Raw genomic sequence first — 17267 nt, forward strand, 5'->3', positions numbered from 1 at the left:
CTCCTAGGCCCTGCTAGAAGAAAGCCAACTGAGCAAACCAGTTAAGCTGCACCCCTTTATGGCCTCTGCATCAGCTCCTGCTTCCAAGTTCCTGCCTCAAGCACCTCACCTGCCTTCCTGAGAAAATAACTAGAAACCGTGAGATTAAATAAACCCATTTCTCCCCCAAGTTGCTTCTGATCATGGTGTTTTATTGCAGCAATCAAACCTCTGACTAAGTGAGTGGATTTTCTATTAAACCTTTTTCATAAAGAATTTTCAAATAAAAAAAATCACACACTGAAGTTAACCAGATCAAAGCCTGTCATCCCAAGGGACTTGTTTGTATATGGTCACAATAGGTATGGAGCTTCACACCGGAATTGCTCTATCACTGGAGGATATTTTTTTTTAAAAAAAAGATTTATTTACTCATGCATTTTATGTGTATAAGTGTTCTGTCTTCATGCACAACACAATAGGGATTTGGATCCCACTACAGATGGTTGTGAGCCACTATGCACTTGCTGGAAATTGAACTCAGGACCTCCGGAAGAGTATTCAAGCACTCTTAACTGCTGAACCATCTCCCAGCCTCTGCTATTGACTGTATTTTTATCCCCAGCTCTCCATTTTAAAAGCTATATCTGAACATGTTGTCTTGCAGCCAAAAAAATCACAGAATGACATCCTGATGCCCCTGGAAATATAAATGAGACTGTCTTTGGGGCCTTTGTACGTGCTATTCCCCTGGTGTGTACACTCTTCTCCCTAGGTATTTATATAGTAGCCCTTTTCATTTCTCAGTCAAAAGTTGGCTTGTTAAAAGGACTGCAAATTAAATGTTGGTCTAGTCATAGAGGACCTCCCTGGCCACGAAGGGAGCCTTGCTTTCTGCTTAGCCTGTCTGACGTGTTACATGAAGAACATCCTGCCCCTGACATGATCCTATCCATTGGCTTTTGTGGCTGTTGTTGCCTGTGTCGCTCAGTTGCATGAGTGGTGCTCAGATCGGGAGCTTGCTTCCTTCTGCAAACTCTTAGCATTTAGACCAGAGTCTAGCATTAAATCATTGCTAGAGATATCTGCAGAGCAGGTGAAGGGGTCCACAGGAGGGGAGAGGTCACGTAGCTAAGAGGTGGATTCTAGACTGCAACTCGGGTTCCTTGATGGGTTTATGCTTCATGGAAGACACACAAATCTAACTTATTCATTTGTTCATCTTCTCACTGGGCATCCACCAATACTCAGCAAGTTCTTAAAGTGCTGCAGGAGTTATTATCAATCAACCAGGGATGGCATTGCATCCCTAGAACATTTTGCTTGTTAAAACTCAGCTCTGTCCTCAGCACCATGGTGGGAGGTGAGGATACACAGGGTGGGATGTCAGGACTTTAAAAGAAGTCACTCTCACTGAGGTCTCCTGAAAACAAAAAACATGAGAGTTGTCAGCGTGCTAACACTTAATCAAACCCTCAAGTCTGTTGACCAAACAACTGTGCACAATCCTAAATACGCAAAGCCAAGCGCTCATATACGCACAGAGAAGCCCAGCAGACATGTGGTAGCCCAGCCCTTCTATGTCACAAAGTGGAAAACTTAAGCCGATGAGAGGTTTATCCAGGACTCGTCTAAACAGTGACATCCACAAGATCTAGAGCCCCATGTTTTACAGAGCTCGACATCAGCATCTGCCGTCGTTTAAGGCTTCTAAATAAAAAATCAGTAGGTGTGTGATTCTCCTGTACAACCAAATGATGGGGAGAGGAGAGTGCAAAGCAAAGGACCTGCAAGCTCATGGCATCTTCTCTGAGCACCTTTGGTCCTTTGCCTCCCTGACTCATCTTGCATTTTTATCTTACCACATAACATCCCTGGAACCCTAATGTTGAATACAGAAAACTTGGTGGGGAAATGTGTTGTCATATTCAAAGACATCCAGAACACACATATGGAGCCAGAGGCAGGAGCATTTAGGTCGGCTATTAAGTGCGTTTTTAATTTCCCTCATATTACAGCACTTGCATACATAATGCATGGCCACCCTTCTCTTCCAAAGCCAAACAGGGCAGAGAGAGAGCCTCGGAGAAAAAAAAAAAAAAAGCCACTCTACCTCCCAGTCACAGCTGCTTCCCCTGGACTTGGCCTTCGGTCTGATTTTACAGCAAGAATTGAAAGGCCTGCTTTGGTTTGACTAAAGATTCAAAAGTTAAGTAACGGGTTAGCCAGTGTTGTCTCTAGCTAATATGCTCCTAGACGCAGAACAGCCTCTAAGAGAAGAGCCTGTGCATCTCGCTGCCCATGACTCTCGTGCTCTCTGACCCCTTACCTCATCTGGGAGTCCCTCCAAAAGCCCTGCCCTTACACAGCTCCATCTGGTCCTTCTCTGCCTACCTCTCCCTTTTGACTTCCCCGCCTCCATCAGCAGAGAAAGCCCCTGGATGCAGCTTCTGCAGCCTGCTTTCCTCGGAGAACCAGACCTTTTGCTCTTGAGACCGTTTTTTCCATTTTCAGCTCTGCGTGTGGCTGACAGATAATAAGTAATGGTGAATTACATCCCAAACTCAAGTGTTGGCAAAATTTGAATTAGGGACTTGCTCGGGACTCTTTTCTGCCTTCAATAGTGGTAAAACACCTCTGTCAGATCAGTGATTGAAGGAGGGACTGGCCACGCACGTCTACTGCCTGCATAGGGTTGGGCTGGATGACCCCCTGAAAATGTCCTAGAGTTCAAGAGTAACTAATCGCTTCTGGAAATTTTAAGATAATATTTATTTTCCTCATAGAATTCTCCAGATGTGGATCTGTAATATAGCCCCTTGAGATTTTCCAAACAAATAGCCTACCTGTTATCAGAAAATAAATATGCAAAAGGTGAAGAAAAAAAACACACTTCAAGCCTTATAAAAACACCTGCAAGAGAGAATTGCTGATTCTTGGCCGCTAATGTCTTTTCAACAGAAACAAATAATAATAGTAAGACTTGCACCTCCCAAATTGAAGGGTGCCTTTCATCACCACTGATGTTCATGAATTCTAAATTTTATACGCTCTGCTGATATATAATTATTTGTAAATATTTTATTTGAATATAATTACATATAATCATTAGCTTAAAACCAAAACAGGGATGATAGATGGGACCTCTTCCGCAGAAGAAAAGCAGAGTCATTTACATACGTAGTCATTCAGTGGAAAAAAGAAAGCCAGAGTGACAATTGAAATCCAAAGGGATGCGGAGCACACCTAAGACCGCTCAGCAAAACAGATAGGTCGCACAATGCTGCCATCTTCAGGTCGCTTCCGGTACTACACACATGGGTACTGACCAAAGTTTGAAGCAAAACAGGTCTGACAAAGTGAAGTCACGCCTACAAAATACAGAATGGTCTCCTGCGGTGACTGAAAAAAATGACTGCAACGCTCTCCTTCCGTTTGGTGTCAGCGTCCTGAAGGTCCTGCTGTAGTCACAGATTGCAGTTTAAGAGAAGTTCAGCTTCATCAAGGAATACTTGACTTAAGGGTCGTTAATTGGCTAAAATGTTTCTGCTTTGGTTCAAGTGCATGCTTTGCAAGGTTGAGAAAAAGGAGCTATCCAAGGCCCCTCCCACATACCTTCCTACCACCTGCCCCACCACCTCTACCCCCACCCCAGCACCCACTCCTGGCTACTAGTCATCAAACTTTTCCTTCACAAAGGATGCCTGCCTTCTTTCCTACCTTTAGCCAAAATTCCTTAAGCTTGCCTAAAATGCAATTGATAATGGGATTGGGATAAGAACGGAGCCTGATAGCTAAGCAGGAAGCTTTAGAATAGAAATATTCGCATGATAAAATACTGGGAACAAAAGTGAAAAGGGGCTGTGTCTCTTAAGCCCTGGAGGTCTCCCTGTGCAGGTGATGCCACACGGCCCCCTCCCCTATCCCCAGCACACATCAGTTTCTGGTGTCATTTCTTAAACCCTTTGAACTCTAAATATCCCCAAGTCATCCAAATCACACTACAATGACCATCCAGCGCTTCCATCTCTGCAGCAGGGGTTCCTGAGGATGACTCTTCCCCCCCACCACCCACCCCGGGAATCTGGCTGGTTGAAAGAATGGGGTCTTGCATGCTTTGATGCTTGGCTCTGGGTTTCTTGGCTAGAGTGTGTACAATAAGAGTGGAAAGTACTAGAAACAGCATCAGACGTGGTCCAGCATTCTAGGTCCTCATACTACACAGATCTGTAAATAAAAAACGCCACTGCACAAGCAGGTCACAACTTAGGCCCAACTTATAATATGGAGAGGAGGCCTGGGGATCGGCTCGAGGACACCTGAACAATATCTCTTACCCCAGATATTAACTGAAGGGGCAGTACAGTAGGTACAGTAGAATTTAACACACACACACCCCTCACATTCCATTCTACACCCCACACCCACCTACCACACACACACACACACAACTCCCATGGAGATTTTTTTGGTTTTGGTGTAGGAATGGAAGACAGGGCCTTGTGCATATGAGGTTATGAGGTACATGTTCTACCTCCGAGTCAAGGCCCAGACTCCCTCTGAGTGTGGGTGTAGAGTGGGATGTGAGGGGTGAGTGTGTGGGATGTGTATATATGGTGGGTGTGCTGTGGGATGTGTGTAGGGTATGGTGTGTGTGTGTATGAGTGTGTAAGGTGGGTATTGGGAATGTGGGGTATGGATGTGGTGTGGTGTGTCTGTGTATCTGTGTGTGCGTGGTAGGTATGGTATGAGATGTGTGTGCGTAGTGGGTGTGGTGTGGGATATGTGTAGGGTATGGTGTGTGTGTGTGTGTGTGTGTGTGTATGTATGAGTGTGTATGGTGGGTATGGGGAATGTGGGGTATGGATGTGGTGTGGGATGTGTGGGGGGGGCTGTATTTGTGTGTGTGTGTGTGTGTGTGTGTTGGATGTGGTGTGGGTCGTGGGATATGTGGTTGGGTGGGTGGGTGTGTGTGTGTTAAAATATACTATACTGCCAGGCGGTGGTGACGCACACCTTTAATCCCAGCACTCAGGAGGCAGGCGGATCTCTGTGAGTTCGAGACCAGCCTGGTCTACTAGAGCTAGTTCCAGGACAGGCTCCAAAACCACAGAAAAACCCTGTCTCAAAAAAACAAAATAATAATAATAATAATATAAAATCTACTGTACTGCTCTTTCAGTTAATACATGGAGGAAGAGATGTCCTCTGTCTCAAAGAGATGGGGGCAGAGAGAGGAAGAGTAGAAGGGAAAAAAAAGAAGTTTATTCTTTTGCTGGTAGCCCTCCTCCACCCAAAACCCGAAGGAAAGAAAGAGAAGGCCCAGGATTTGCGTACCATACTGTAGCTACCAGCTACGGATGACCCTAAGTTGTAAAAACAACAAACATTGTCTTAGTTGCAAGCACTCGTTGAATGAATTAAAATGCAAAGTCCTGAGCTCTGAGGAGGCATTATGGCAAACCTTGTGGAAAATTGATCATCAAATATAAGAGGCACACTTACAGGGAGGGAAAAGCGTCAGCAAAAAGAAAAACAACTTTTATTGAAGAATACGACATAAGGGTTTTTCAGCACCCTGCGCTAGGAGAATTTCCGTGTTTAAGTAACTGCTTCTCCTCAGAGCTTTTTTTGGTGCTTTTGGAATAAATGCATGATTTTTTTAAGAGCCCTCTGGTCATTTCAGTTTTACTACCTCATCTTCAGCTTATCTGAGAGAATTTTCCATTTCAAAGAAGGCGGCCTGACTTATTTTCATTTAGAATTGACTTTCTCTGTACCAGAACTTAACAGTGTTTTTTAATGAAAAGAAAGAGGAAGGGGAGGGAGGGAGGGAGGGAGGAGGGAGGGAGTGGAAGAGAGGGGGAAGGAGGAGAAGGGAGGAAGGGAGGGAAGGAAAGAAGGAAGAAAAAGAAAGACAGACAGACAGACAGATCAACTGATCCCTGGCTTCTTTCTCCCATTCAAGCACTAATGGGAATGCCATTCATGTACTTAATCAACATCAGAACCACCTAAGCAATGGGTCCATCCTAATACTCAAGACAAGACCCATTTAAGACATCCCCACAACCCAGAGCTCAGTGTCAAAGGCCAGTGCTTTCCATAGGGCGCCATGCTAGGAATGCTATGTTGGGAACGTCAGGAGAGGCAACCAACCTGGAGACAAGAAGGAATTTGACAAAGAGCTGTGTGATGTCAATGACAGGGAGTGGCCCCATCCCACCTCTTCACTGTACCACTCACCGCCCTGGAGGAAAGGTCAAAACTGACAAGGTAGCCTGGGGAAGGCCCAGCAGTGGCATGGACTCAGATCACGTTGGTTCACAATAGCCCGGAATGGAGTATAACCAAGGTTTATTTTTCTGCAGGATACACTCACAGAAAGAGTAGTGATCCACAGTCCTCTGCGAGCACTGGGAACTGGAACCGAATCCAGCAACCAAGCTTTTCATCTGCATTTATAGTACATGAGGCCATGCCTAAAGTAGGCCGGTATCTTAAAAAGCTACTGGCTGAAGGAGTTCTCACAGCAGGTAGCAGCAGAGACTCCATATTCCCAACCCCGTCTTCTCTAGACACTAGATAATCACCTTTCTCCTGCCCCTTACCCTTGGGCCAGTGGCGACTGGCCTTCTTGCTCTGTCTTGATTTTTACACTTGTGGTTTCCCTGCCTGGAAATATCCTTGTCATTTCACAGCCCTTTGTCAAATTCCTGCTGGTGTCCAGGTTAGGGGGTTTTCCTTACATCCCCCAACATAATACGGAGTCCTACTAAAATCACCGGTCTTTAAACCTGTCCCCTCCCCATCCCCACTAAGCTTCATGAAGTTCGGAAACAAGATTTATCTATCTTCCTGAGCTGTTTCAGTTTCCCGTCTTATCCTACCCCCTTCACTAACACATAGTAGGTACTCAGCAAATATGGCAGCTAAGAAGGGAATGAAGAGAAGCTAAGAAGAGCTTTCCAGTTGGCCATGCCTACAAAGTCAATGCCAGCCAGCCTGGATCAGTAGTCTCTAATCCCAGCCAATTTTTCTAATATTATAGTCTCGGGGAAAAAAAATAAGGACATCTCTACAGTAGCCCTCAAATAGATTTTTCACTTGCAGGTTCAGAAATAGATCTGCCCACTGGTGACCTCATTCAACATTTTTCCCTCTCAGTAGACCCCCCCCCATGTCAGTGAGGAAGGGAAGAGCCGGCTTCCTTGCCACAGCCAAGCCCTGTGCATTGCAGGCCCTTAGCAGCATGACTGAACGCTAATTGGCAGGCATTACATACAGAAGCTGGGAAGTAAGGTAGCCTGGTGTTTAAGTGGCTTCTGGCTTCCTCGTTACAAGCGGTGACTGAAGGCTCATTGATTCTGACATCTGGATGCTCGTCTGAAACCGTCAGGGGGAAACTTTTTCAGTTTGCTGTTCCTGAAGGTTGTAGCCAGCTGAAGCCTAGCCAGGGAAAATGCTAACGGTCCCTGGTCAAAGTATGAAGGAGTTTACTATGTGACAGATTCAGGCACTAAAGTGCCTCCTAGCCTAGACTCTTCAGAATTAACAACTGCAAGGAATTTCCAACAGCATCGCCACCCAGACCGTCACTCTGTGAATGATAGCACACAAGATCAGATGGATACGATACTATTTTCTCCTGGAGATGAATCTCTAAGATGTCCATCCACACAATTCTGCTTCCCACGGCTCTTTAAAAAAATGTATTATGAATACGGATGGGCTTCTCTTCATGCTCCATGAACTTGCAGGTTATTTTGAGTTTCACAAATCAAACGCTAGTTTTAGATTCACAGCGTTGCTTCCCGGACCCTAGATGCAACGCATGAGCCCCGTGGTAATATCTCTATAACACAGAAACTCTCAGAATATGGCTATGATTTTAAAGCAATCCCAGCATCTTTTTCCAAAAGACATCACAGAACACACTACACAACCAGCTACCTTAAAATGCCTAAACTTTCCGGTGAACACACACACATGTATGCACGCACACACATACACACTCACAATACGTGTTCCCATCATTTTCCTACCAAATGCATGGATCAGCATCCCTTCTACAGATGTGCTTACTCTTCCTTGCACAGAAGACCTACTTAAGCATGTGCTACAGGTTTAGAACTACCCAAGAACTGACTTGTAGCTTCAGCAATTTTGTGCTCCTTGAAGGAGAAGAAAACGGATGAGCCTATCCCCGGCCATCCATCCTTAGGCTTGCCCCAAAAAATGTTCTGCATCAAATCACACATCCTCCCCAGATGTGATTTTAAAGGTCAGCTCTCCAATGCTCATATAAAAAATGAGGTTTTTACTGACTTACAAATGAGCTGTGGGCAACCACTACCTTAAGAGGGTCATTTTATTCTCATCCCCCCATTACTAAAAGCAACACCTTCCCAGACTCTAGGGCTAACAACCTTACACTTACTCACTGATTTCTTTCCAAGCAAGACCAGGAATTCTAAAATATTGTCTATAAACTTGTGGTGGGGGTAAGTATTTTTAACAGGAAAAAGCAGTTCTCAGCTCCCGTTGCACTAAGCCTTCCACTTTATGCTTTTATTAATGAGGTCCTGTTTCCTTTCTAGTCACTAACAGTAACACCACCATCACTGTCTCTCACACTCACAGTTGGCACCAACCATTTGTATGTGGAAAGGGGTTGAAAAGCTGTACCCCATGGGTCTGAGTCCCTGTCACATGAGGAGCTACAGTAACTGAAACTCTAGATAGCATTCAAGCTCAGTTGAGCTACCGTCTCGAATAATAATCACCTCCAGTCACTGGCGCCTACACTCCACCGGACACAGCATTGAGCCCTTTACATCAAATCCTCAGCAGCCCTGAGAGGAAGGCACTGTGGACATGGGGGTCTGAGCACATTGACTTTAAAGTGAGAACTACAGTTCAAGGGCAGCCTCCATATTAACTCTAGGAAAGTTATTTTACTATTCTCTGCCTTAGGGGCTTTATCTATAAAGAGAGAAAGAGAGGGGGAAGACAGAGAGGGAGAGAGGGAGAAAGAAAGGGAGGGAGGGAGATGGAGAGGGGGAGGAGAGAGAGAGAGAGAGAGAGAGAGAGAGAGAGAGAGAGAGAGAGAGAGAACAACATAAAAGAAGCCTATAGAACTTTATTTCAATGCTATCGCCCCCCATTTTGATGATAGAGTACCTGAGACTCCAATTTGCAAACTTAGGAGACACTAAAGATGGATTATAAGCAGATGAACCTAACTCTGTATGGTTTGCCTTATCCAGTAATGTTTTCTTTCTGTTCCCAACATGACTGATCTCTGTGGGACACTAGAATTGAGATTCTTGACAGTGGAGTACACAGCACCAGAACAGATGAAGGTCTTCTAGCCTACCCCGAGCCATTCTTCTATAGACGGCTCTGGGCTAGGTACCCTCACTGTCTTTGGGATCCCTAGATCAGCCAGGTATCACAAAACAGACTTGTTGGAAGCCAGTGAAAGGCACACACTATAAACCAGGCTTGAAAGAAACTAAATCACCCAGGTCTCAGTGAGGGGACACAATGCCACAAAGAGTGTAGCTCAAGAGAACCAAGACTGTGACAAATGAGGTCAGATCAGAAGTATAACGCATCATTTTTATAGTTCAAAAGTCCTATTGCAATAAAGTAAAGCATAGCATTAAACTATGGCAATATGTGCTTGCATGTGATTTCGATCCATTATTTTACAGCCACAAGATTAATTCCAGATCACTGAGAATTCATGAGACAACAAAGAATATCATGACTTGAGATATTTCTGGTCTTCTGACAAATGATTTTTGCCAGACTCTCTCTGGCTCTAGGAGAGCTGATGTTTTATGGCTGCCTGGAATGACAATCCCTCCACTGGTCTTGCCTTTGCTCACCAGGTGGAGAAAAGAAAACAGGTGGATCAGCATGACGTTACAATTAGCCTTCCCTAACGGGACAAGAGCATCTCAGTTCTAGCCAATTGTCCCGCCACACAAAGGCAATCAAATTGCCATGAAGCTGCTCTTATTGGGAAATCTGGGAATCAAGGCATTTGTGTGATACTTCTGGTGGCTAAATACAATTTGTTAATTTAAACAAGATGCAAGTGTATGCGTATGAGCAAGAATAGCTACATACACACATACCAGAGAGAGAGAGAGAGAGAGAGATTATACTTTGGGTCTACTACAACGCTTCTATAAAGAATCCAGATCCAGTGCCCTTTGACCAATTATAGCCTTGACTTTTTCTTGAAAAAATTACGACTTCTTAGATTCGAGAAAGGAAAAAGTAAGCAATCAAAAAGATGCCTTTGTAACAAATAGCTCAGCATTTAAGCATGTCTAAAGTAAATCATTTAAAGGTACCTCCCCTTGGTTCATTACGAAAAACTTTCTAAACCTTGTTGGCCGGGCATCAACATGGGACCCCCTGTGTGAATGTGTGGAGAAGAATCTAAAGCCCATCCAGCACCAGAACAAACAACCTCATTTGGCTCTCCTCCGGCAGCTTCTTCATCTAGTTTTATATTAAATTCAGTCCTCCTCCAGCCAAGCTGCAAACACCTGGATGGGGTTATCAGAAGCATGAGCTCATGAAGAGGAGCAGACGAGATCGGAGACCCCAAATTTATTGCTTTGTTTGATTATGGAGGGAGGGTCGCACTGGCTAGCAGCCTCGCTCCTAATCTGCTTGAGACTTTCCACCAGGAATTCATATTCCACGTGCTCTCTCTGGCACAAACAATATTTTCTCATTTCTTTTCCCCACGCTGTTTCCTGTGACTTGTCTTTCTCTGTTTGCTCAGGGGAGGTGTGCTATTAAGTCCGAGGCAGCTCCTCCATCTCCAGGGAGAAGCTTGACATCGTTCAGATGAGGACTTCCTTCTATTATTTATAGATTAAAAAAAAAACTTTACATTGTAAAATAGCAGAACCCCCCCCCCCCGTCTAAAACCCTTTTATGAAATAAACTGAACAGTCTGCATGTTCAGAAAGACAAAGCCAGGGTGCTGAAAGTTAGATTACCCCAAGGTCACACGCAAAAGTGGAAGCTCTCCAGGGGGCTTCCCCTGTGTGTGAGTGCTGCTACGGCCACCTGGATGCCTAAGAGCACAGCGGTGTGAAATGGACTAGCTGGCACTATTTTAACACGCACAACTGTGCCAAGCCGCTTCCCGGTGCATTAGCTCATCGATTTTACGGCATCTCTATGACATTAGATAGCAGTATTAGTCTCATTTTAAAGATGATGAAATTGGAACACGGCAGACGTTATGAACATTCTTTCCTTGGCTAGATGCTAGCCATTGTCAGCCAGGCCCCGACTTGTAGGCTTCCATGTTCATCGCTACATTATCCAGTTTTAGCAAGAAACTTCTTAGTTTGGGGTAGCCAGATTCCCCCATTTCCAGAATCTAACAGACTCCTCTCACCCACCATCTCCCAGGCAACCTCAGCAAGAGTCCAACAGTATCAGGAAAACCAGAACCCCTCCTTAGTTCTCAGGATTCTCTTAGAAATTTTCTATGTACTGACCACCACCCTTCTGCTCCTTGGCTATGAATCCCCACTTCCCTTTGTTGTTTTATAAGTGGGAGCCCAACTAACTCCCTACTGCAAAGTCCATCATGGTGCTTCTATACTGGCTAGGATACCGATGAATCAAGTTTGTCTTCCCATTCTGTGATAAGAATCATAAATAATATTTGCCTTGATGATACCCAACCTGTCACTGACAAAGCCTGGATTTGGACACTAATGCCTACACTCTGAATTGTCTACTACACCACACTGCCTCACTTGCTGGTCCCTAAGATAGACGCAGGCTCAGGAAAGACAAAGTGTTCACTCTGCTGTAAGGACCCTAGGTCCTCCCTTACCCACTACTAGTATAAGCATCTTGGGAACAAGCACTATGGAGAAACCTGAGACCTCTAGCTACTGATAGACGCTGATGATTAGACTCATAAAGAGAATAAGATGGATGAAATCAGACAAAATGTCACTAATGGGAACATGACCGATGAAAGATTGACAAAAATAAGTCCAGAAACCAGGTTTTTAAATAAGTATGTATCTGTTCATTTTTGTTTGAAGACAAAAAAAAAGAGCAAAAATAAAACTCATCAGCCCTGTGTTATGGTCACAAAACCACGTTACAACTCAGTTGGGTAGAAAGCCACAAGGCCTGGCTTTCCAGAGTTTTCTCAGTTCTTCTGTAGATGTAGAAGCCAGGCTCTCTCTCTCTCTCTGGGCAGCACACATATTTGATAAATGGATGAACACCTCGTTACTCCTTCCTCCAGAGCCAGGAGTCGCTTCCATTAAGTTCTCATTTGATGTGGCAAAATGACTTTTCAGGAAAACGTGAAGTCTATATGCCAAAAATGCTAAGTGTGGCCATTGCCGCTGAGATATTACAAATGACCTGTATTTTCTTTCCTTCCCCCATCCATTTCAAAATTTTCTATAATGAGCGTGTAAGAAGCAGGAGAAACTATGGCTTTTGTAATGACTTTTCAGGAGAGGAATCCCTAAGACAGCCGGCACCGGCACCCCCTGCGCTGCTGAGAGAAGGGTGTTTTTATGGCCATTGTAAAGGACAGACTCTCGGGCCCTGGGAAGAATAATGGTGCTCCACTTGGTGATTGATTCCTCCCAACCCTAACTGCATTTCTTCCTTACACCTCGTCTGGATTTAAGCTTTCAAATGGCAGTGTTCCCACCTTCGGTAAGACCTGTCCTAAAGTGGCAGTCCACCCAGCAGAATTATTTCACAGAGACAAGCATGCAACGCGGCCGGCAAATGGTGGCGTTTCTGAGAAGCAAGCGACAAGAGTTTTAATCGCCGTGTGTTCAGTCTCGCGTCATGTCGACGCGTTTCTTATCATGCCACCATTCATCGCCGTGTCTCATAACGTACAGTAATACATTTTACATCTCCTAAATGTGCTCCTGAGTTTTTATACCACGGTCCAGAAGAATGGCTTTGAAAATCCTTTTGACGCCTTTATTTGAAAACTACATTTGTGGAATTGGGTAATTAAATTCCTATAGTTTGATATAACATTACCTCCACTATTCTAGCTGATAAAGAGAAAAAAAATCCCAACCATCTTCTTTCTGCTTTTGCTGGGAATGGAATTACACTGCAGATATTTCTGTTAACGCAAGTTAAGAGCCTGGGAGCCTACGCCATTGTAGTTAAACCAGAAACCTCTCTCTCCACCACATCTTCACGGAAATTAAAGCGACTACGGAAATCCCCTGGACTTGATGAATGCATTCAAAGTTTCTTTGAGAGGAAAAGGTAAGAAATCCTCAGTGTCAAGACCTTTAAACCGCAGTACAATCTGGAGACTTCTTCAACCAACGCTGTACTTCCTAGCTGGGTTTCCTAGGCAATGATGAGGGAACTAGGGCTGTGCCCAAGTTGGGTACCACTGACATCATGGTCCCCAAGACAAGGGTCAATTATTTCCTTTGTTCTTTGCCCCACACCAAGTGATGGAACAATATTTCCTCAGAGGCATAAGGAGGTAAGAGAATTTGTGCCTAACCTGAGGATAAGCAGCCGCTCGAGCCTACTGTGAAAACCTTAAATGTAGGTCCTCTCCTCTCCATTGTGACTACTGCCCTTAGGGCTCAGAAATCAATATTTCATATTGATCATTTGAATTTCTAAATCTGACCCCAATGCTTATGCGCATTAATAAATTTGTATGTCTTCGTCTTGCTAATCTCTGACGGAGGAGACTCCAATATTGAGCCTTTAAAGGGAAAGATGAAGGTGGGGGTAGAAAATTCCATCCTTAGTTAGGGATTTAGCTCGCAGGGGGAGAGCTCTTGCATGGCAAGGGCAAGGTCCTAGGTTAAATCCCCAGCACCAGGGGAAAGGAAGTTAGATGGGGTGGATTTCCTCAGGCTACCTGCCAGACATCCCAAACATCCTCTTCAGCAAAGTCTATGGAACACTGAGGGGTGGCACTGATGACTGTGGGGTAGTGTGGGAACAATCTGATATTAGTATAGAACAGGTAGATTCAGTGTTCTCTCGGTGCTCCGGGAATAATGTTACCACGGTAGCTTTGTTTTTATGAGTTCCCAAATTTCTAAACTAAGTATTCTGTGTTTGCTTTCTCTTCTCATCTGTTATATGATAGCTCTTGGAGGCCCCTGGGATACAGTTATAAATGACCAAGACAGATTTGAGTTGCTAAAGTGTACAACTATTTCACGCCACAGACAGATTTGTTCCCGAACAAGGTGGGCAATGCAGGGCTCTCGTAATATGAATCAATGACAAACGCCTCATAATCGCAACAACACAAAGGGATAGAACAAAACCGCCTTGGCCGTAATATTAAACGTTCTCAGAAGAGAATTAGTCCAAAGAAAGCATGGCCTCAGGTATCTGGACAGAAAGAGTGATGAGGAGAGACGGCAATAAAAACCAGGAAGACAAGTTAAAGAATTAAAGCATTGCTCGCAAGATGACTCTCCTTTTCTATGTGCACAGCAGATAGAAAAGTGAGTGTAATGAGTTGGAATAGATATTATTAACTTTTAATTAAGTTCCTTGGTAATAACATACAAACTGATCGTCCACCCAAACATCTCAATTAACGATGTTGAACAGCACGTTCCTCCTTCCAGCTCTCGGCCAGCTTTGGAGTAAATGACTCCAGAAGCTGAACCGGTGAAAAGAGTCTATGCAGAATAAATAAGCCTGGGGCTTATTCGGGCTTTCCATAAAGATATTAACGCGGTCATTTTAATGTCATCCATGTTCAGGAAGAACGACCCCTGGACACACGTCTTCTAGCATCGGAAGCATCTCTACCCACAGTCAGGTATATGAAGAGAAGGGAGCTTAAGAAACAAGCCGGCATGCTCAGCAAATGGGAAATAACAGTAAGACGTTCGTCAACTAAGACCAGCCTTATAATTACACTTATAATGTGAACTAGACTTGGTTCTCAGCTTAAGACCAATTATACACTTCAGTGCAGCTCTCAACAGAAGGAAGTACAGGCTAGACACGGAAATTCAGACACAATTTGGTGATGGCCATCAAAGCCCCGATCAGCACAAAACTATTTCAGAAACAAAGTTTTTGTTTGATAAGTTAAGTACAAACAGAACTCGGGATGGCTAATATCAGGTGATTCTACTAGGAAAAAAAAAAACAACTTGGTCAGAATGCTGTGCTTAGAGTGAATTCTGCCATTTCAGAAGATAGTCTGGACTTTTATCTGCTAACACTGTGCTTCTTAGAATATCAGTAGAGCGGAATGCCAGCGTGCAAAGGGGATCGCTGTTTAATGTCTGTTCTCCTTTCTCAAGCTCGGTTTTTTTCACACTGACTTTTTCAAAATGGACCCTCATCTGTCAATGTCAAAAAAGTTTGTTAGCTGAAATCTCCCCCTAAACTAACAAAACAAAACCCACTGTTAAATTAGCAGTATAAGTTAAAACCAGTGGCACCTCGCAACGAAGGAAATGTGGCAAACGTAACAAAATTAACTTTTTACCACTTGTGGAAGCTCAACTTGCATATTATCTTATCAAATGTTCTAAAAAGCCCTATAATTTTTTAAATATTTATATATTTATTATGTATACAATATTCTGTGTGTCTGCCTGCAGACCAGAAGAGGGCACCAGACCCCATTACAGATGGTTGTGAGCCACCATGTGGTTGCTGGGAATTGAACTCAGGACCTTTGGAAGAGCAGGCAATGCTCTTAACCTCTTAGCCATCTCTCCAGCCCTCAAAAGCCCTATAATTTAAAGCAAAGTTTTCTGTTCACTTAGTGTTTCCCAAACTCTGCCCATAGATGTTTCTTTTTCACGAGGCTCACATTCCGGGGACATATCCTGGGAAAGACTGTTTACCCCTCCATTGTCCTTGGCTACAACTCTCCTCTCAGCAGCATTATGGGGCCCAGGAATAAAATCCCTTCCATCAGAAAGGGAAGGTAAACATGTTTCAGGGTCAGCAGACCTGAATGGATGACCTAAAACCCTCTAGAGATGGAAAATGCCAACCGGGCCAGAGGCCAATTTTTTCTGCTTAGTAAACATCTGTGTTCATATTGATTGTGTCTCTTACAGATGTTGAGCTACTTAGTCCATCGCAAATGCCTTTATAATATGAGGAACAAACTGTCAGAAGAAGCCTTCTGTGTCATAGGATGGAATGCACGTTTGCTGACAGATTCCCTCCTGTATACTCTAACTCTGGACGGAAGGGACATCTATGTACTTCTAGGTCTGGTTCTTAGGTTTCCTTGATCAGTACATTTCTGCTTGCGCATCACTGTGCAGATGAGTAGTAATCGGTCTCACAGACTGAAGAACAGAGTGGTACACAACGGAACCAGCGCACGGCTGGGTCCATTTTCACGCTGTGCGGCAGGAAGTTTTATAACAAAGAGGATATCCTATCGTACTGATGTTTCAATAGAAAGGATTCTAGATACACAAACGAGACTGAAAGATCACTGTGTGGCTTTGGAAAGTCATGCTGGGGCATTGTCTGACTAACCTATCTTCTCTTCAATGCCACTTGTTTTTTCTGCTGCCAAACTGAAGGCTACTGTCTTCAACTGGACAGGTCTCAAAAACTGGACAGGAAGATAGACCTCTGGGCATACTTGGGAAAGCTTATCTAGACTACAGTTACCATCTGAGAAAGTCTATAAAGGATTAGCTTCTTTACATTAATTGATGTGGAAAGGCCCATCTAAACTGTGGGCTGGACAGAACAGCCTGAGCTGGAAAAAGACAAGTGGGCATTCGCATAGATGCATGGGCACTGGCGTACATGCGTGGGCACTGGCACACACGCCAGTGTGTGGGAATGGCTGTCTCAAACTCCTGTTGCTTTGACTTCCCTCCATGAAGGACTGTACCCTTGACTTGTGAACCAAAATAAACACTTTCTCACTTCCATTTTTTTTTTGTCATGGTTTACAACCGTTTGAAGTTATAATTCAGGGTCTGTGAAATGTTTCTGCAGATAAATACATTTTCCACTTGAAACTGATTCCCAGAATCCACTTGGTAGAAGAGAGAACCAATTCCAATAAATTGTCCTCTGACTTGCACATTTGTACTAAGGCACACGTGCACACACATGTGTACACACATGTAGGCAAAAAACAAGTAAATAAACAGACATAAACAACTTTAAGTTATAATTGAAATCAACTTGTCTTTCAGCACAAGATACTGTACTGCAGTAGCCATCCCCTCTTAGGAAAAAAAAAAGATTCTGTT

The 17267-nt window shown here is 44.0% G+C and overlaps 1 protein-coding gene across 2 annotated transcripts in view; it reads right to left on the bottom strand.

Annotated features, from left to right (window-relative positions):
- Nucleotides 1-17267, bottom strand: part of Tph2 (tryptophan hydroxylase 2) — a 96362-nt gene that overhangs the window by 13427 nt on the left and 65668 nt on the right. The gene's annotated exons all lie outside the window — the stretch shown is intronic.

Source organism: Alexandromys fortis, unplaced genomic scaffold (assembly GCF_014885135.2).
Source record: "Alexandromys fortis isolate MF-2015 unplaced genomic scaffold, M_Fortis_MF-2015_v1.1 scaffold_24, whole genome shotgun sequence".
NCBI lineage: Eukaryota > Metazoa > Chordata > Mammalia > Rodentia > Cricetidae > Alexandromys > Alexandromys fortis.